Source organism: Camponotus floridanus, unplaced genomic scaffold, assembly GCF_003227725.1.
Source record: "Camponotus floridanus strain SB8 unplaced genomic scaffold, Cflo_v7.5 scaffold9, whole genome shotgun sequence".
Taxonomy (NCBI): Eukaryota; Metazoa; Arthropoda; class Insecta; order Hymenoptera; family Formicidae; genus Camponotus; species Camponotus floridanus.
The window spans coordinates 934,974-957,279 of NW_020229860.1; the positions used below are offsets into that span (position 1 = coordinate 934,974).

The following is a 22,306-nucleotide window of genomic DNA, read 5'->3' on the forward strand; positions in this document are numbered from 1 at the left end:
TGTAAAAAAATCATCGCGGCGCAAAAGTTGGATAGTTAAAAATTTGCATATAATCGCAAATTATAAATATTTTACATGGATTCGGCATGTGAGCCATTTTTTACACACGTGAGATACATCGAGTCTTTTATTCGATTTAAATGCGAGTTTTGAGCCGAAGATGATTTTTAACAGTCTCTCGTAAAAGAATACGCTCTCTTCTCACGGAACTTGCATACACGGAACGGAGTATTTCCTTGTGAAACTGATTTTAGCTCGATCCTTGGAGGGCTGTCATCGTTCGGCGGATTTCACCGCCAAGAAAACACGTCGTTGTCCGGCGATCTCTCGCGATGAGAAGCAGGAAATACTCAGCTGAAGTCAACTGTCATTTGCCGCTGGTTACATCGCGTAACTTTTCGCTTTGATGTCGCGTATCATTCGCAATTCCGCGCGGAATTCCGCGTATATTCTGGCCTCGCGTAATCGAAAAGAAGTATCGAGACGTTTAATACGTGGAACGATGAGGAAATGTCTGCAACCGTGTAATTTATCACGTTGCCTGGTAGTGTCGATTATGTACGATCGTTCGAGCTGGACGCGCGGCGTATGTAATATTTGTATTTAGAGAACAAGCTCCGTGCCAGAATTGATGAAATATAAAAATGAGATAAATGAGTGCGATAAGAAAGATAGACATATACATATAATATTATCGATCAATCTCGTCGCGCTCTCCAGTTCCCGTTATGATATTGTCCGCTGACACATCCGGTAACAGATACGCCTAACAGCGTGGCATTATGCTCCCACAGTCGGCCAGTTCGTTCTTCCTTTAGAGGTCCTTCCGACGCGTTGCGTTCCCGGATATACCATTACAGCCAATCGCAATCTCACGCTGCCATCGAGCAGTACCTTGTCTTCCTCGGTATTCGATACAGTGCTTTATTAAATTTGATTACAGTCATCATCGCCGTCTTATAGCTGGGCCATTAGCGGTCGAGGCATGTCGCCTAATATGCCACCTCCGGATAGCGCGAAGATTTATATGCGTCATCCGCGGTGCGACGTATATAATAATTAGGATTCGCGAAGGATTGTGTGCGAGAGCAATTGGCCGTTCTCTTACGCGCGTTTTCCTGTCCGCGATGGAAAGGTGGCAACGTGGGTCGACTCTCTCGCGGCCATGCGGTTAATTATGCTTTACTAACCAGCCGGAGGTCAGGTTCCCCCCCCGTCCTCTGCTTCCTCCGCATTTCACCTGGGTCCTGGGGGCAGAGGCCCCAAAGGCAACTACGAGCACGATGGCACGACGATAATCGCAAATTGGATTATAATTTGCTGGAGATAAGTCACGCTCGTCACCTCGGCTGCGAAATGGCCGAGGGTGGCGAAGGAGGAGGGAGGTCCGTAGAAAGAAACCGCCGGTCTCTTCTCCGAGAATCGCAGCGGCCCCTTCCCCCTCTCGCCCCTCGCCTCCCCGATGTTTGCCACCCTCTTCGTCAATTATTTAGTAATTGAATGCGAAGAAGCCGAGAGTCATCGTTTAAATTATCATTCCTGGCGAGCCACCGGCGGGCTTATTGTTTATCGCCGTAGCGGGGACGTTGGAATGAGGAAAGAAGGGGACCGAGAGAGATCATCCTCCGCCCTTCCCCTCCCTGTCTCCCTGTCTCGTTTGTCAACTGTCCACCGGGACAGTGTGTTCCAATTGTTTTTTTTTTTTTTTTTTTTTTTTCACGAGGGTTGGTGTTTTGCGGAAGACCCCGGACGCTCTGCGATATCCCGACCGGAAATTCTGACGAAGTAGATGGAATTATGATTTCATCAGCATCGCATTACGTGAAATGCGTCACTGTACCGTTGATAATGTAAGTTATCGAAAGCGATGAAAATATATATATCGAGATAAAAACGATGAATTCGCATTAAAGCGATTTGCCGATTATAAAGTTTTAACACGTGTATAGTTACTTTCGACGACGGTTAAGGCAGGTCGGGAGTGAATTCTATTTCGACGCCGCGCAGGCTAATTTATACGCGTTCTCGATCGCGTATCGTTATTGAAGGTATCGGGATATATTGCTCGAGAACCAGGGGTGGTAAACCTCCGCCGTCTCACCTTGACGGCGGAAGAATCACGTCGTCACTACGAATCGAAATCGAAGAGCACGATTCGCCGCGCGGCCGATTCTTATCCGGTTAATAAATAGCTCGGGACGTGACTACAATGTTTCGTGACAACTTAATCACGTGGCGTAGGACCAATCCTCCCCCTCCCCCCAGCCCTTCCTTCGCGATGGATGAATCTACAGAAACCGCACATATTTATGTAAATGCGCGCGAGTCGCACGGTGTCTGCATCTAACACTCTTTGTTTTACAAATATGGCACTCGACGCCACGTCGTCGGCCATCTTTGTTTGATGAGTTGGCACTAATGCACCGGCAACCGCGTCGATCATCGGCCCCCTGATTGGCATACGATTAACATTAATCATGTGGGCCGAGCCCCGATTCGATACGGAATAACTTTCAGCCGGTGTTACCGTTAATATATTTAAAGTGCACTGGATTACAATATCTCTCGGCAATTAGCACTCACGTAAGTTAATCTGCATCTCACCGGCAAGCGAGGGGTTGCTGAGAATGCATGCGCATTATTATAAGATATATACCATCGATGCAGAGAAAACAAGTTTTCAGATCACGTATTTAAGATTGCGATATTTTCATGATGATTGTGTAAAATATTCAGTTGGGATTAGTTTCTAATTTCTAGCGGCAGAGAGGGAGGGGAAGATGACATTTCCTCGAGCGGTCTTTCGAAAATCATGTACGTTAAATCCAAACATATTTCGTCTACATATTTACACTCTATTCGCCAACATCTCTGTTTATATACTTGTCTCCGCGTGTGTTTAGCAATTAACGTTGCCCTCGCCAACAAACGTTTTTTACTAGTCCGAGTCGCGCGAACGCGACGAGTTCTCCCCTTCGGGGCGCTTAAAGCTTACAACTATCCTCTTACTCGATCGCATGGGTCTTACCCCCGCCCTCTAGATTTTCAGTTATATTTGTATTCGTTGATGCTTCAGCCGCGGCGCGAGGCTGGATTAGTGCAAATGGTAATCCCGTAGGCAAAGCGCGCGGCATTACACGCGGTAGCGACGTTGTTTTTACAACGGGGACACGCCCCGCGACACTTGCTTCGTGTTTGCTCGCTCGTTTGATCTTTAAACGCGCTTCATTTGACGCTTATTTGCCTTGCGAGCGCGCGGCGCGTGTGCCCCATCTCGTCGCGTCTACGTCCAAGAGAGTCGCGACACCCCGGGCCTGAGATTTCTCGGCTCGTCTGTGATTCGGTTTGTTTGCGAAGGAGAGCGCGTCTCTCGCGAACGAGGATGAAAAGTCCGGAGAAATCAATTTCGATTATTACCCGATCGTCGAGCCTTTCGTTTGATAAATAAATAAATACGCGGCAGAGTGACTCGCGCGACTTAACGTTTTTATCCGTACTATACATAATTGAAAATTGATATTAAACGAAAGTGTGGAGAGTTTGAGAAAGTGTCCGTAGAGTTACAACTCCTCTTGGGAGACTCGCGAACAACGTATTCGTCATGGCACATTTGCGACGTTTCATGCGTCCCGACCTCGCGTCAACATATGGCCCCGCTGAATAAGCTCTCTTTAATTTGATGAAGTGCTAAGATGTTCAACACGCATTTCTCATGCGCGTCTCTCGTCGATCTAGCTATCGAGAGATTACCGTATTTCCGGTTTCGCGCCACGTAATGCGCCTCGAGTGCGCCATCCAATTTTTAGCGAGACACCTGGTGTCGCGAAGGAAACCTGACGCCACCGTGCACACGCGCGCGTATGTGTGCGTGCGCGTGCGCGCGCGTGTGCGTGTGCGTATGAAAGAGAATGCGCGAGTAACGATTAATTCTTCCGTAACTCGCCGCCGTCAGGACGGCGCGGATGTGAAAAATTTCGGACGGCCAGTAATGAGGCACGTTCACAAAAGGACCGCGCGTTCACGTCGGACGGCCACTGTCATTTGTTCTTGGATCCACGGTCATTTATTTGAACGCGGGCCCTGGGCTCTCGGCTTTTGTTGCGCACCGTCAAAACAGCATCGCGCGGCATTAACGACGCGCGCCACCCTCTATATGGACAGGGTAACTCGGCATCATCGCGCGTCGACCTTTAATGACGTGTTCTTTTGACAAATTTCGAGTCGATAGACAGTAGCCCGTTGCGTGATTCTCTCCCGGTTGATCGATCTCCCTCCCTCTCGTTTATCGAAATTACCTCAGAAATTACGCGCGATGGATTATCGGTGTATCGATTTTATCCTTCGACTGCTTATACGTGGAAAATATAATACATGTTTGCTATAATCGTCGGTCGACTAGCATTTCGATACGAATGTGATCAGTGCGCGCGTTAAATCGCAAGATATCAGAAAAAGATTAGTTCGTAAGGCTATTAATAAGTTAATACGTGATATTACATAATCTGTCAAGTATATATATTGCACATTTAGCGACACGTTATCGATGACATTGCTGTATGTCGTTAAAAATTTATAACCGACTATTATTAAAAATTTATAACCGACTATTATTAAAAATTTAGAACCGACACGTAAATTATACACGTTTGGAGTGTCGCTGCGGGTCTGGAATTAACAGTTTGTGAAAACGGAAATATATTAATCGCGCTTATTTATTCACGAAATCTGGTATTACGCGAAATTATGTCGACTATCATCATAATTCATTCCGCGAAAAATTCGGAATAATTCGTGTGATATCTAATATATGATAATTATCAAGTGCGGTTCTTTTGCGCAATAAAAAGCGCACGCACGCTTCCACAGTTAATAATCTAGAATCGTTAGAAATTCAGATTAAGTATCGCAATTTCTGATTGCCGTTTAAAGGTATCCATGACAGTCAGAGAACATTAATCAAACTATTTTTCTAATAAAAGAGAGCAGGATATGCCACTACTCAGCTCGATGTTATACTTCCCGATCTTTCGAACAGGTTACAGCTTATTACTATCGCGTGTGTGCGTAACTAGATTTTAAACCAGTTTGCCATTAGTAACGATTATCCGTCTCGTAATAGCCTTGAATATACATATTTCTGAGTATTTATAAGGCGCTGAAGCAACGATAAATTCTCAATTATAAAGTGCTCTAAGTGATCCAAATATTTTATTTTATTGCACGGCAATATTCAATTGAATACTACATTTATATATTTAATATTTTCATAATTTTATCCATACATATAAAACAGAACAAACATTTTTTCCGAAAATTATTTAATTATTTTATTAAACATCTTTTTGAAAGACACAAGCAGTAATGTTCAATAAATGTAATAATTATAAACTTGAATTATTTCGTGTATTGCCATCTGTGAAAATGTGTTCAAATATAGAATATTAGAAAAGAAGTAAAAAATTATAACAACATTTCAGAGAGATTAAAATAAATCAAGACGGATTAGCGCTAAAATTTTATGTTGAAATATATATCTTTCTATTTTTGCCAAAATACAACGCGAGATTTGGCATTATTGAACAATACGTTAGTTGAAATTAAAAAGAAACTTACGAATCAACAATAAATAAATATATATTTTCACGAAATAGAAATTGTATTTTCTAGTAAGACGTTTAAAAATATTAAACAAAAGTATAAATTTTCAAGCGATACCGCTGGATCAATTCGTAAATAAGCAAAGAATTCTGCCCCTCCTAACATAAGGCGCGGAGATATCCGATGCTATCGGTTGACAATCAGTGGCACCACCCACCGAGATGCCGCAGGTATTATTAGCATCTCGAGACAATTGACCGCCGCGGGTCACGACAGTACGAGAAACCCGCTGAATTTATCGTAATTTTATGTATGGCACAATCAGTGGGCTCGGTGGCGGATAAAAAGGAAGGCGAAAGCGGATGATTTACTGCCTTTTAAGAACGCTACCATAGAGGCGATGCCGGGACCACAGCGGTAGAAGTTACGCGTTTCCGACGCGATGCATTGAAAGCGATACCCCTCGGGATGCGATGTGTTCTTAAAACAGACATCATTTAGAGCGACAGAACGCCTTACACAGAACCGGTTTCGTACTTAGTCTCGCGATGTATTTTTGATGGATTCGTATTAATTCGTAATTTATAACAGATTGACTTTATTGTGGACTGGAGATGCATTCATGAATTTATCGCGCGGATAGAATTTAAACTCTCTCTCTAGAAAAAATACGAAACGCATTCTTCAATTTCCAATTGACGATGCGATTGTGATTGCAACCTGTTCTAATCGCAAGCCAAACTTACGAGTGGTGACATTGTGAATGACGCACGAGAATGATTAACCGTTGTTGTCCGCGTGAGATGTGTACTTTGGAGAGAATGAAAACTCGACGGGTGTTATTAAGACATTGATCGTCCGGATGATTATAGCTACCTAACTTTCACACGTTACTCTCGACAGCCCGCGGCGAACGAGCGAGCGCGACGTCGCGATGAGCGAATTAGGTGTCTTAAAGAGCAGCTGATTGCTTCACTTCAGATCGATGCTGGATTTTCCAAGACCATTACTGCAGCCACGGTGTACATCACGGCGCGGCGTCGGCCGCTTTGTTTTTGTAGAGGCAAGCAAGATGAATGACGAGAGGATTAATCGCCTCGACGGCGAGGTGGGACGGGACGGGACGGGACGGGACGCTGCCGCGGCTCTAAAACTGTATAAAGCGTTGCCTCCTCGCGAGCATGTAACCGGTAATCGGGTACGCACGTAGTTAAGTAATTTATGCGTCATGCAATCACTGCTACGGATTGAGGTAGCCGGTGGTGGAAAAAAGAGGAGCTTGATCTACGAGATTTACTGCCTCCTGTGCTCGGGCCGGTGAGAGCTCCGAGGAGATGAAAGCTCTCTCTAGCGAACAGAGGTGGAATGTTCGCGCCACGAGCGCTTTGCTCTCGCGTCAAAAATTCCTTTCCTATTATTATACATGTAGAGTTAACGTAAATATCGCGTCGCCCATTTCGATCGCATTAAGACAGATTGAATAAAGACTTTCGACTTATTTGAAGGGGTCGGGTGAAAAAATGTTTCTAAATTAATTTTTTTCAATATTTTGGAGCATCTCGAGAATTATAAATTGTCGAGAGTAAGGATTCAAAGACGTAGACGCGAGTCGAAAAGACTTTTAAATATATATCCGTCCCTGTACGGGGATCAGCTGGTGGCTTTGCCTAACGATCGGAAACGATCTCTTATGGCTCGGCTCGAGGCTGGCCGGTGTGCATGGTGCAAAGACCCGGCATACTTTGTAACCTCATATACCGTGGCTAATTGACACGCGAGGCGTAGGGTATCGCAGACGACGATAATCTGGGAAACACCACCACTCACAGACCCCGCATTATACTTTATAATAGTACCGGTGGTCGAGCGAAAAAGGAAGGGAAAAAAAATCGAATGAGGAATCGACGCCGACATTCAATTTTCTTGCTGGATTGATAGCGCGGTCGACGAGGGGGTGGGATAGCGCGGCAGGAGGCGGGGGAGGGGGGGGGGGAAAGACGCCGTCGACCGACGGAAAAAGTCGTCCTGGTTGTAACCACCTCCTCTCGGAACTCTTTTATGCACGCGAGCTGAACGATCGGCTCTTAATGAAGACGTATTATGTTGTTGTCGAGGACGTATCATTTAATGCACGAGCTGTTAATTCACTATTTCGTAACTCGTGCTCGTTTCGCTATACGCCCGATATATTTATTCTCGGATAACACGCATGCTGGGGTAAATTAATTTCCATTCGCAGAAATGTAGTTACAACAATGCCAATGTTAATATGCGTATAATTGTATGCTTGAGAGAGAGAAGAAAAGAATCGCATTATGCGAAACAACACGCTGTGTCATTACTACCGCATTACCGGAGTATTACCAGAGTAATTTCTTTCTCGCCGTGATAGAGAAAACGCAGTCCCGAATTTATCTTTGGAAGTTTCTTCGAGCGTTATCCGTCTCGCGGAGATGCACGTTCTCGCGGAAATTCTTAAATCGCGTTCGGGGAACAAGTGCAACGAGTTACGTCACGTCGAGTGCCGGCAGGTTCGGAGTTGATACGTCATTTTTGGCGCACATCCGACCGGGAGGGACACCCAAGGCGGAACGAGGGCGAGATACGTAGTAGACGGGAAAAAACAAAGCGCTCTCTCTTCGAGGACCACCGTGGAATCGAGTGTTACTCTCGTCTTGGCCCCCGCATCGAGCATCCCCGCGGGCGCACTTACAGTTTGCCGGCCGAGGGGGTCGGTGAAACGGTCAAATCGATATAGTGTTTTGTTTTAAGTGACGCTAAAAGGGTCTGACGAGACAAAACATCGGGGACACCCTTCGGTCGCGTTGCCGGTGAAATTTTCGCCATCTTCGTTTGCTATCTTTACGGAATGCTTACGCTTGTTTGACAAATTGCTCCGAATTCTCGTTTCAGATGACGAAAGCAAATACATATCTCTAGATGTTATGACGTAAATTTAAAAACTATTTATTATCTTTAGATTTTCAAGAGAGATCTGTTGCATCAAATTATTCCAAGTTATTTAGAGATTTTACGTGCGGGAGTCGTAACAGGCGATATATATAGGAGCAACAATTAAAATCAACAATTGCCACGAAGGAGAAAAAAAGTAGTAACTACGCTTCAGTGTCGTACAATATTTTCCAAACGAGCGGTCGTCATTTGGAAAACACAAAGTACCAACAGCGGAGGGGAGTCTCTCTCACGCTCTCTCTCTCTCTCTCTCTCTCTCTGTTAATAAATATGCGCGGTTTTGTACGAAGCGTTCGCCACGAACCGTTACGGCGCGCTGCGTTTCCTCCCCGGGCAGCCGAGCGGACGCATTACATCGTTGATAAGTTTTTTCAATTCGCGAACGTTAAAAAACAAACGCGTTGCCTTCGGTGCCGCGCGCGCGTTCGATCAAAGCGCCGGCATTGTGACGAGAAACACGAATTCCTGGTCTGGAAACGAGTGTTTTAACAACGCCAGCTCCCCCTCCGTCTCCCCCCATCCCTCTTCCGCGACGCTTCCCCTCGTCCTTCCGCCCCCCTCGCTCCCGGAGCCCGGGCACGGCTCTCAAAATCTATTTTCATCGGCGGACAGATGTAACTTCGCTCTCTCGTGGCAGCGACGCGTGCATCGATCGTCAGATGTCTCTCGCCCACCTCTTCTCCCGCCCCTCCCCCCCCTGCCGAGGGCGTACGCTCTCTCTTCAATCTGCAGTCAATTGTTTCCAGCTAAACTGTTTGCCTTTCAGTCGGCACCCTTTTGCCGCGCAGCGCCGTCTATTTGCCCCGTTAAATGCGGCGCGCGCTTTCGAGACACGCCGAATTTTCGACGCATGTCGTCGGCCGAGGGAGAGGGGGGGGGGGATCCTGCAAAGGAGCCTTCTCCCCATTTTTGTGACGACTCGCGATTAGATATCGATGACGCCCACTCCTAATTCGCGCGTATCTATTTTTTTGTATGTAAATATTATCTTTTTCCGCAGCTAATATTATAAGCAGATTATACATGTATATAATGTAGAAGTGAACAAAGCGACGCGTTGGCTCCAGTATTAAGAAACCGGTCATTTTTTTGGTCGTCGCTAAGAGATGATTAGGCTGTCATACGGGATTCGATTACGACCGGATCGTTCTGGCGAGTTTTAATTTATTTTTAAACCGAGTTCAGGTCTCTCTCTCTCTCTCTCTCTCTTTCTCTCTCGTCAGAATCACGAGCACGACTTTGCACGGATACGATGAAATTAAGACGCCACCGCGTCTTATAGGTTTTCAATTCGAAAACAATTAATCACCACTGTCTCCCGCGCGCCTTGCCTGGTATAACGGCTTAATTATAAAACAATCATACTGGTCGGGGTACCGGTACATGTAAAAGACGATCGAGCGCTCTCCGTGGAATATGTGCTAAATCATCTGGTGGTCGTTTGTTAGCAGGTATATATCGGAGCCTTTTTCCTGGTATAACTACCCGCCGTGAGCGCACGAAACGAGAGACGATATCTTCGATACACCGTCGTTCGGGGTAAGTATACTCTCGTTTCTCCTCCGATCCACTTGGATGAATCTATAAAGTCATCGGACGTGTCTTCTAAGTGAATAGATCGCGACTCACCGACAGTTTTATCGATCTCTCGTAGTACTCGTCGAATGTTCTGTAATTGCGAGACGTTTTATTTTTCGCATCAAGTGGCTAAAGTTGCGAGAAAACTTGCGACATAGTAAAAAAAAAAGACTCTGACTCTGGGTAATATATTGTAATTTAAATTTACAGTAATTAATTACGATTGATTGTACATTATAATTAAATTAATCGCAATTAGAAATCGTTCGTATAACGTTGAAATATTTCTATTGAAATTCATCAGCCGGAGTTTATCGGTCGAAAATTTGAAGCATGCCTCATGTTGATGGACGCCAAATTATCTCGTGCCTTTGCCCTCCTCTCTAAAAGTACTTTCGTGAAAGCGATCCATTTGATGTGGCTCATACAATGACTCTTTCAATCGGCTTAAAAAGTGGCGATCCTATACGAAGACGGACGCACGTCCCGGTTCCCAATCCACAGTTTGTCGGAGAACATCGAAAAATATCGGTCGTCGATCCGATGATGCGTTCTTCCCAAAGGTGGCCCGACGATCAGGACGATCGATATCTCCTGTCAATCTCCTTTTTTCTTTCGTTTCTTCTACCCCAAAAACCGCCTCCCTCCCGCCCCCCCTCCCCCCCGCACTGTTCGTCGCGCTCGTCTTGTCGTGGCTTCATTCATGCTCGAGGAATTCCTTCTGTTTACGAGTTCTCGAAGATCGCGGGGCCTCCCTGGCCGCTAACCGTCTCGTGGTCAGATTGTCAGTCGCTTAATTAACCGTGAAACGAGCGTAGGGTAGCCGGACACCGTAGACGGGACCGCAGGATGGTAGGACATTCGATACACCCTCCGAACTCTCGCGCAAGAGCAACCTCGTTGGAAGAACCGGCAGTTCGGTGGAGAGAAAGCGAGATAAAGATAGAGCTCTTTCCACCGCGTGGAAAGAGTGAGAAGCGAGGTTCTCCGCGAGTACGAGATAGTCCTTGGAAGGCATCGTAGGTAGATACGTACCTGGTTCTAACTAGGTAATCGGACACCCTGATCACGGGTCGGTGGAATTCTATATCGCACAGGTGGTAGTAGTCACGCATGAGAGTGCCTCCAGTGACAGAACGAATGTTCCTTATCTTATAGAACGCTAGAACGCAGATGAACATGGGAACGTGTGACACACTTGCTCCGAAACGATTGCTCAACGATTTATTAATATTTCTCAAACCATAGGAAATTCACATCTTCCTGCTCCGAGAATGAAAAGATTCGATTTATGTTTGCAATTTAAGAAATTCTATTCACTCGCATTAATAATATATCAGTATTTTATTCAGTTAAAATATCATTACGCTCGGCGTAGTGAATAAAGCGATCAATCAGTGTCAATTATCGGTCACGTTTAATCCGTGCAATTATTTTCTTCGACCTCACGAGAGATATCTCTTAAAATTACGACCGGCATATTCACGAGCGAGCGTTGAAAGTCCGCACAGTGCGAGATTACACCGGTTACATCAACGACGCTAATTGATCTGTAATTCCATCCGGCGCGTATCGATTCGCGCATTCGATTTGCACGTTTTATACGCGCACTCGTCGTAACGTTATCGTGCTCTCGCGTGCATTTATTAGATTATTAAGGCTCTAACAGGTGACGCCGGAAGAGGAGACGAGCGCGAATCAACCTCGCGGAGATCAATCTTCGACATGGACTAAAAGTCCGCGCGGGTGATAAATTTCGATGCGATAAAGGTCGATACGCGCGCGCGTATCTCGATATCGTTAATTATCCGTCAGGTTTGCGTTGTTACGGAACGAGTGTAATGAGCGGTGTCAGATGATCGAGGCTCGTTTGAGCGTATCGGTTGGCGCCGAGGTCACGTCAACTCTTCGCGCACCTTCCTGGGAACGCGCATCGCGTTGTAATCACTGCGATATGATGTATCACGCTACATTATAGACGTCCGTCGACGTGAGACTGGGACTCTTATTCTCGGTTTCGCGCCGCGATCGCTTGAAATATCCTAGATCGACAGTAAAATATGCGACGACTGACATTTTTTCACCGGTGACAGACTCAATTTCATCTTTTGCGTAGATTGCGCTCTCTTGCGAATCGCGTCATTTATATATTCTCGACATATTTTCAACGTTTCGAGATGTAAACGTTTAACGCAAGCTTGATCCTGGCGCGACAATTATAATAGGAGCGTGTAAATTTCAACAACGCGAGCAGAGCTCGTAATGTTTAACATCTGCGTGAGCGTAACTTCACACGTCGGGAGAGACACGCAATCGCGCATTAACCGCGAGAGGGAAAGGATCGCGCTCACGATGGCATCTCGTCGCTATATTTCATTGCCCGGGCCCGGGAACAAAGCGTTGCGAGAGGGATATCGGTTACCTCATGAGCCCCTTCACATACGATCGTCGAGTACTCCTTTCAACGCCTTCAATGGTCCCTCCCTCCTGACGGAAACCGCGCTTTCTCTCTTTTTTCTCTCTCTCTCTCTCTCTCTTTCCTTTTCGCGCTTCTTCGACTACGCCACTTTCATCTTCTCGCCTCTCCCCCTTTCCTCGCGAGTTCTTCGCCTCGGCGCGATCCTTCTTTTCAGCGCGCATAATACGCTCCTTTAGCCCCCTAATGAGCGGCAATTACTGTGTCTCTACGGCTAACGATCAGTGACGATCGATGATCGCCTCTCTCTCGCGCGCGGAGGGCCCCCGCGTGCACGCCCTCCGTGAACCGGCAACCATTTGTTCGAGAGCGAAACAAAGCTGGACCGGCGGCCGGAGCGCGCGATAACACTTGGCCGGTGGGGATCGATGAAGTTGCAGCGCGGCATCTCTTTCTATCCTTCTCTCTCTCTCTCTCTCTCTCTCTCTCTCTCTCTCTCTCTCTCTCTCTCTCTCTCTCTCTGTCCATGCGCGCGTTCCATACGTGGAAAACTCGTTCCCGAAGGAGCGAGCGTTGAAGAGGCGCTCCGAGTCAGCGGAATATTAATGAAATGACGATTGGTGCCAGCTAACCTCCGCGTGTCTGCAATTACTCGTTAAATAGAAGGATGATTATTAGTAGGTGAGTCTCGAGGTGTCGGACACTTAACGGCTGTTTTCATCGGTACTTGGGACGTATGGACAATATACTGGCTTTGATTAAACGTTGTATGAGTGTACTATCAAGTTTTATAAATACGGTAATATTCATCTGCCTATATTATTTAAACAGTTTCATGCATGCGTATGAAGCGACTCGTCGACTTTCACATTTTTTATTCGTGCGTTTGTCGCATGATGTAAGATGTATTTCGCGGTGTTTATTCAATTTTCTTAAGCGATGATATTTCACGCTTTCTCGTATTATTACAGGGCATATTGCCCGATCGTAATTATGGCGAATTTATTTCACCAGCCAAAATATGAATGAGCACTCTCGATGAATGATGTCGCGAGTTACACGTTCAAGGCTGATCGAATTGTACTAACGAGAGACAATGGCCGGTTCCGATTCACCTGAATGCAAATAACAATGTTTCGTTTGAATTCGAAATTCGCTTTCGTTCGTACTATTTGCTATATAGCTGCGCGATCATCCATGGGAGCGTGTGAAATTTCGATCAGTCGTCAAGAATTACAGCGCCCGCGTATTCGATCGATCGCCCGTTCGCGTTCGGGTTAACGGCGTACAGAATGGAGCAACAAATATTTCATGGGAAACAAAATTTTTCATCGGAGACCTCCGGGCCATCGCGAATCCGACGATTCTATTCGCGTAATGTTATTTTCGTGTTTCTGTCGAATTATCGTATTCCTCAAATATAGATCCACGTCACGTGAGTGGGCGTGATGAGATCTCGCTCGTAAATGTCACGTGCGTGTGTGTGTGTGTGTGTGTGTGTGTGTGTGTCGCTGGTGCCAATCTCCCTCTTCGAGAGAAGGACAAAGGATCGAGCGCCGAGACGCGGGGTCTGATCGTACAGACGCACGAAATTGTCGATATAGGTGCGACGTAGGACGACGCGTAGGACGGGAGAGAGATTGCCGGATGCACGTCACCGGACGATTCCGTGGACGAATCGATATCATCGTACGAATTAGTAGCTTGCGGTCCAATATCTCGCCCTAATATTTCGCCGCTGACTCCCCGTCGGGCCGCACACACGTTTCCGTGGCACGTAGGTGCTCCTCTCTCCCAACGCGCGTTTGGGGGAACCCCCACGGTGATGGCGTGAAAACAGGCACCCGCGCGCTTGCTTGCCAGGTCCGCACCACACTCGTGAAACAAAAAGTGATCCCGGCGGAAACAAGTGACAGCTGGCCCGCGCACGTCAATTACCTATTTGTACCTTTTGCCCCATTGCCATTTCATCTTCTTTCTAGGAGACGCGTCTCGCGAACGCGTCTAATTATTTGTCGATGGACCGCTTCCTTTGAGAATTCATCAGACTCGGACGGAAACGTCCGTCGCAGACGGACTTTATTAGCGAAATACGGGCGTCGTCGCGGCTGTTGCGGCAAATTGCTAGCAACTTAATTAATTGGATCAGTAGTCGTTTTAAACTAGAACACGTGTTTCATGAAAAATAACGTTAAAAGTTCGCAAATCTTTGCATATAGATATCTTGTTCTTTGAATTAATTACATCGTCGCGAGTCTTGCACTTACTTCGCTTCATGCACGACGGGGTATACCCCGCGATTTTCCCCCGAGCACTTAATTACACACCGACACATTCCGTGTTCTTATTAAATCCCGTTTTTCGCGCGCTCTCGTTTTCTGCATCGCGATATATACTCTACATCACCGCGCGCGCTGCCTGCCAGCCGCTATCAATCACGTTACCTCTTGACAACCCTTGACAAAAAGCTGCCACGCGAATTGCGCGGCCACCCCAAGCGAGTGGCAGTAATACCCGAGTTCTTTTTCATTGCTTCCTGAATATCGCTCAGAATGTCGAAATACGGAATCATTAGTAACCGCCGCGCGCGATCCCGGCCGCGACTCGCTCGCTCGCTCGCTCGCTCCTCGCCTCGGCCGCTGCCCTGGCAATCTATCACGAAGGGCTCGTGCGAGCAGGTGTCATGGCAGTCTGGCCGTTAATGATCCTGGACATCCAACGTGGAATTAATCATTGCCTTTGTCTCTACTGCTTTTTGCCTGCTATGCGGCTTTTTGGCGGGGTTTTCTCTCTCTTTCTTCCCCGGCGAATCGCATATACACTGTTCTTTGGTCATTATCGTCGTTAACTCGCCGACCAATGCTCTCATCCGGTCTCGATGGTGAACGCTTTTGGCCGGGGATCGTCATCGATCCGATCGTAACGTAACCATGACGCCGATTTCATTGTATACGAGATAATTTTTTTCATATTAGCAACTTCGTAATACAATTTGCGCAGTGACGCGAGTTAATTCTTTAATACATTTCGCATCAAATCACGATGCTATTCAATTTGAGCCGACAACAATCTAATAGACAGACTTGGCGATCTTAATGCTCCCCGTTGGAAATCCAAAGGTTAAATCGATTTGTAAAAGCAATCTCTAATGCAGAGGCGACGTCGTATTCGGCTACGATAAATTGAACAGTCTCGAAACGGCTGTGCTCGATGTTACCTTTCGCCAATGTGTGAGAGGATTATGATTTTTCTTTCCCGTAAAAAAAAAAAATTCTCTCTGTGTTGCAATTTTCTCACGCTGGCGCTTCCCGAAACGGGAATTCCGTCGGACATCTGTCGTCCATCTGCGGGTGGACATTCCCGAAGACTCGCGGCCGCAGGACATTTTTCGCGGTGGCAGATTGCGCAACGCGATGACATATCCGCGTCTCTTCTTCCATATTCCTTTCTCGTTTAAGGTCATCAAGATAACGGCGATGCTGCACTTGAGTGACACTTGACCGTGACTTGAAGAAGAGAAGGTACCGGAAGGCATGTAATAATGATTCGAAAGGACGCGCATCTCGCATACGGGGAGACTTCACGTGACCATAAATCCTGTCGTCGTCTTTTCATTGTGATTTAGGTTTTATGCAAAAATATATCCGCGCTTCCTCCAGGTGCTTACATAATTTCTCGAGGCGACGTGTTTAACTAAACGCATACTCTTGGCGAATGAATGAATGATTTTTATATTTTCTCAGAATGAACGAATAAATCTTATCTCTTCTCTTTCGAGAAAAAATTTATAAACTTGATACACTTACACATACGATTTTCTATAACGTTCTTAATAAAAAATATTTTCAACAAGATATTTTTAGAAAGAGCGAATAGTGCAAATTGACAGTATAACAATAAATAAAAACGTGCGATTCGCGACATTGCTATAAAACAATATACATATCATCAAAACAAAAGAGCGAATATGGCGCGAGTAAGCATTCTTTTCACCGCTTATAGTCACTCGAGTGAAAAAAAGGAAAAGAGCGCAATCGGGGTCTCGAGTCGTTCACAAAGGAAGGAAGTAACCGGCATCGCGCGAATCCTGATGGAAGAGAACAAGTCCGGACGGGGAGGAGGAAGGGGTGTAGCGACGAGAGGAGGCAACGCAGACGAGATCTGCGTGGAAACGCAAACAGCGCGGGGCCTGTAATACACCGGAGACTTTATCAAAATCTGATAACTTCAGAGGCGAAGGCACGAACGCCGAAAGAGGAAAGAGGGAGAGAAGAAGAGAAAGAGAGAGAGAGAGAGAGAGAGAGAGAGTCGGAACACGCTCGAGCTAAGCCACCCCCGAAAAGCCGGCAACGCAGAGGGTTGGATGTGGTTATATATCCCCCTCGATCACCCGTGCCTGGCCGTAGACGACCCCCCCTTTAGGAAGCCTCGATTCTCACACAGGCTACGGCTCCGAGTTCCCTTGGACGTTTATATTTGCGCAAGGATTTCTGCGCGTATATATATCTGGTTGTACGCGTTTACGCGTTAAACTCTCGCGCGTTTTGTATAATTAATAGCAACGCACGCTCCTATGAACGTGTAACGAGATTTGCCACGTGAAATTAATAAGCGATAACAATTGGAAAGAATTGAAATAATATTTGGTGAGATAACACTCTTGAGAGAATACGTCATTTAAATAGAGTTTATCTTTTCGATTCATTTCCTCGACGTATCAATTTTATAATTGATTATATGTCCTCTGCGACTTCCACCTCCGTTATCCGTGTTCTGCCGCAAAACGTGACAGAATGCACCCATCGCCGGGCGGAGCACCGGCGGGAAAACCTACCCGTTCCACTCTCGTCTTCGTAATATGTAACTCTTACGTACATCGACACACGCACACCTGGATACTTTCGCACACGTAATGGCGACCGGGGATCCACACAGACGCGCGAGTAGCTACGTGCGAGCGCGGAGATTGCTCCGGGGCTTTCGGGGTTGAGCATATTGAATAACTCGCTCGCTGGACCGCGAAAATATACCGCGAGGCTGGCAGAGAGTATGCGGATCGACGTTTCTGAAAGGACTCGGGGATCCAGGATTCTCGGGGCGGGCACCGTATCCTGTCTACGTGTCTATCTAACTCAACCTCGGGTCAGGACGACGACGACGACGACGACGACGACAACTACGCGGCGAAGTAGACTCGCTTTGGCTTTACTACCTCTCTCCCCCCCCCCCCCCCGTCCCCGTCTGTCAGAACTGAAAATGCACCGCGAAGGGAATTTTGTTATGACGGGAGCTGCGACGTTCTTCGCGGGCGCCGACACGTGACGAAAATGAAACATTTGGGACGCGCATCTCGAGGATGCCTTTGCATCTCGATCATTCTCCACGAGACGCGGCACAAACGATGGCTTAGATGATAATAATCTCAGACGCGTGCCTAAATTACCGATTATATTGACGTAAATCGGTTCAGAGATAACGTTGGAATGATTGGGAATATTATTTATCAATTTTTCAATGATAATAACATATGAGTAATAAAAGAGAATATGGAAATCACGTGAAATTTTTAGTATGGAATGTACTTATTTGCCAGAATTTTACAGTCTGATCGTTGGCGGATTTTATCAATTGGGAATTAAGCTCTTTACAATGCGCGGTGGGTGCCTTTCTCGTCGATGTTGTTCAGAATTCATAATTCGCGAATAAAAAGGGAATTGCCTAAAAGAGTGGAAAGTACGGCTGATAGATGGAAAAATGATGGAAAAAAGCCGCTATTTTTTTGTGGATTACATTATTCAGCGTTTCGGAACTAACAACGATTGTAACAAACTGCGTTATCCAGTGATGCAAAATATCTCTTATGAATTTTTTAATGGTGTGCTTTTTTCCACGTCGTGGCTAATGAACGCTACCTGTATACTCGGTGACCGAGTTATTAAATATTGGAAGCACGTAACAAAAAGCGCAAAAAGCCATTTCGATATAAATAGGAATTGCAGAGAAAAATTACAGAGAAAAGTCCATATAATACCGAATATAATTGAGAGAATAAAGTGTATAAAAATTTATCCAAAAATTACCTAAAATAAGAATTATATCATAGTGTATTTAGTTTTCATAATATTATAATTTCACATAATAGAAATCTTGTAAATAAATAATTGTGCTCTATTTGTATAATTATTTATTTATATTTCTATATGATATGATAGTGTTAGTAATTAGAAATTGGGCAAATACAATGTGGTCAATAATATCATACAAACAAAGAATATCATGCGAGGAGTTTGGAATAAAGTGATATGTTAACGTATAATTGGAATAATTTCAAATAACTATAAAACAACGACATATTCCTATCAAGTTTCATACGTTAGTTGATTTTTCTGAAAGGATCTGCAAGATCCTCGGGAGGCTTTTTATCTCTATCTAAATGTAGGATGTACAAGCAAGGATTTCGTCCTGGGATTCGGAGGATTACGTGGAGGAAAATGTGGCTCGGGGCCAGACACGAAATGTCATTACGTCGGGTAACGATAGGTACATCGCAGCCATTGATGGATAGCTTTACATGAATATACAGAACCGTAGGGAGGAGGGAATTGTGACTAAAACCTAAGCGATCCTTTTTTCATTATTTTACATTTTTTTAAATAATGACGATAAAATAGTGCAACATAATTTTATGCTGTTCAAATTTTGGCTTTACAGAATAAAATATTTTTTGCTTTTAACAACTCTTTATACGTAGTTATAATAATTTTCTAATTATTAAATTATTTTTTTTTTTTTATTCAAATGATATTTTCAAAAAAAAATCGCCATTTCATTTATTTCGTATATATTTAATGTACACATTTGAATGCATTGGTAAAATAATATTTCATAAAATTCCAATAATAATATTTTTCTCTACTTACAATACATGTACGAAATGTACCTATTTAATACAATTCATCATTACACGAAAGAAATTGTAACGTAATTTTCGTTTGATCTTATCGCATTGCATAATTCTTTCGAATTATACAATATTATGTTGCGTTTAATAAATCTTGTGTTACGCATATTTCATCGCGACGGAAAGACACGACAACCAAACATACGACAAACGATCCATTTTATCGTCAATGACGCAACGAGCAGTTTTATATTTACGACCACTATGTGGCAACTTATATAAACATTTTCCTGCATTTTTAACGAATGCGTGGTTTAGAGACAGTGCTTGAACATGTAATCTTTATTCGCTGCACGAAGCTCATCAAGATCAATTAGAGCAGTATGGTCGAGCCATAGTCGACCGTTAACGATATATCAATTACAGTATTAGACGTAGGTAATGACTATTAATGACTTCATTCAGAGCGCAATAATTACACGATACGTCTACGAGCATTGGGGACAGATCTAGGTCGGCGCGACTTTCCACGGCAGTTTATCGTGTGCAGGTTATCGAAGCATTCATCTTGATTTACGATTGAAATAACGCACCAATACGGAATGAATTAACATTTTAATCTGCCAGAATGTTGCGTGTCGTTCCCCGACATGAGAGACTCGATGTACATTTGACAAGTTTCAAACACTGTGAGACAAATTGATTTTTGCAACGCGAAAAAATAAATGTTATCTTTAATTATTTTTAATTGTGAACATAAATTAATATGAATATATTTGATTGTGTGTTATAAATCATTTAATTCATTGAGTATCAGACGTTTCTTAAATATTTTTTAGATACTTGGCTTTGAATTTTATATAACTGTTAGATACATACATGCGCTTTATATCTTTGACTTAAAAGTCATCCAATTAATTTTCGCAATCATTTAGACGGGCATTAAATAAATATTTTTCCCCAAACTCAATCAAAGTAATATCACGCATGCAAGATCGCGTGTTCGCAGTGTGAACTTTCGGAATTCTCGGAGAAGCAATAGCGAAAATGTTCGGGTAGGTCTTTCGAGAACTCATAAATCACACCGGGAAGAACATCCGGTTCTCGCAGACTGCTCGAGTTTTCCCAACGAGAAAAAAAGGAAGCATTTTCTGCCATGAACCAAACCCTCAAGTTTTCCCTTTATACGCAAATAATGGCGGTTTCGTCTGGCGATAAATAGCCGAACAATGCGATCAGCAGATTGTTACCTGGTTACGAGGCTTCGTCGAGTTGCCTGGAGATGATAGATACAAATTCCTAACAAAGATACTTCCGTTTTTTTTACTATTTGCATCTCGTTGATGATCCCCTAAATGTCAAGTTGTAATTAATCAGCAGACTTTTTCTTTTTTTCCACTCGTGTCTTATTTCTTTATTCTTTCTAAGGTCGACAATCTCCTCAGGTCTTACATCTGTATTTCTACACCAATAAGTGTCTAAATAATCTTGAGGAGCATATTTTGAAAAAGTTTATTTCGCCCAAGCTCTCTTGTACTAGGAATATAATTAACGAAGAAATGCAAAATTCGAGGCACGAAAAAGGCGAAAAATATTTCGGCATGAGATTTCTTTCATCTTTCTGCATAAAGACGGAGAAAGCAGAGATTTGAGACTGATTGAAATGCTATTTTAAAGCTATCCTGGAACTTTGGCGCTCGGGTGTATCGCCAGATAGAGAGCAAAAGAGAGAAAGAGAGAAGGCGACGTCAAAACACAATTTGAAAGACGTAATTCGAAAATCGTCGTTCGCCCGACGGCAGCGACCCTCCGTCGGATGTCAAAATGAAATTACGCGACCCTCCACGCGGGGACCTTGGGGCAAGCACAAAGGCTCGTTTGCCGAGGACACAGTACAACAATCTGTCTAAAGGGACCTAAACCACTAATCGTTTCGCGATTAACTTCCATTAAACGCTACTTAATGAACAAAACTTTCCTTCTACCTTATAGCCGACGATTTCTAAGACGTATGTGAATCGGCCTCTTCGATTTATCATGGTAGATTCTTCGCGTGACATTTCATATAAAACGATGTTGATTATCTTGATGAGTGGAATTACGATAATCGATCAATTTTCTTACAGTTTTTGTCGTAACTTTTGTAATTAATCTATTGGTATTGGGAATTTTAACGCGGCGACTAGCACTTGCGAAACAAGTAGTACTGTGCAGAATGCAAAAGATTTTCCATCGTAAATTTTACATCGTAGAAATATGTCTTCCATATGGGTTCATTGTTTAGCCATGTGCTACCGGTGAAATATGGAGAAGATGTATTTCTTTTGTGTAAAAGATAAGAAAGAAAAGGCTCAAGCTTTAACGGTACTGGCTACTTTCGTTTAAGATATGCATTCTACTTAGATGTAAGATATACGCGCATATTTTTACAACAGAATTATTTAGCACTTTCTATATATTGCAGATTTAATAATTTAATTATTACTTAGTAATAATTTTTATTATTATTATTATTATTATATATATGTATGTATTTGATGCGACATATATTATTTTAATTTACGCAAACTTTTAATTTAGCGACTGCTTATAAACGTGCATATGTTTATAAATTTATGCTCGTTAACTTATTTATGGTGTGTGTGTGTTTCATGACATTGAAGATTTAAATGCATGAATACCAAAAGAGAGCAACGTATAAAAAATATTTTGCTCTTTCTTATTCCCCAAAAATATATATATATATTTTTATATTAGTATACTTTATAGAGATAAATTCTATCAACTCCATTTTTTATGGAGATTTAATTACATTTATATGAAATTTGGATTGTGTTATA

General features: G+C 44.0%; 1 protein-coding gene across 4 annotated transcripts in view; it reads right to left on the reverse strand.

The window, feature by feature from the left end:
* Nucleotides 1–22,306, reverse strand: part of LOC105259271 (homeobox protein SIX3) — a 45,728-nt gene that overhangs the window by 21,908 nt on the left and 1,514 nt on the right. The window lies entirely within an intron of this gene.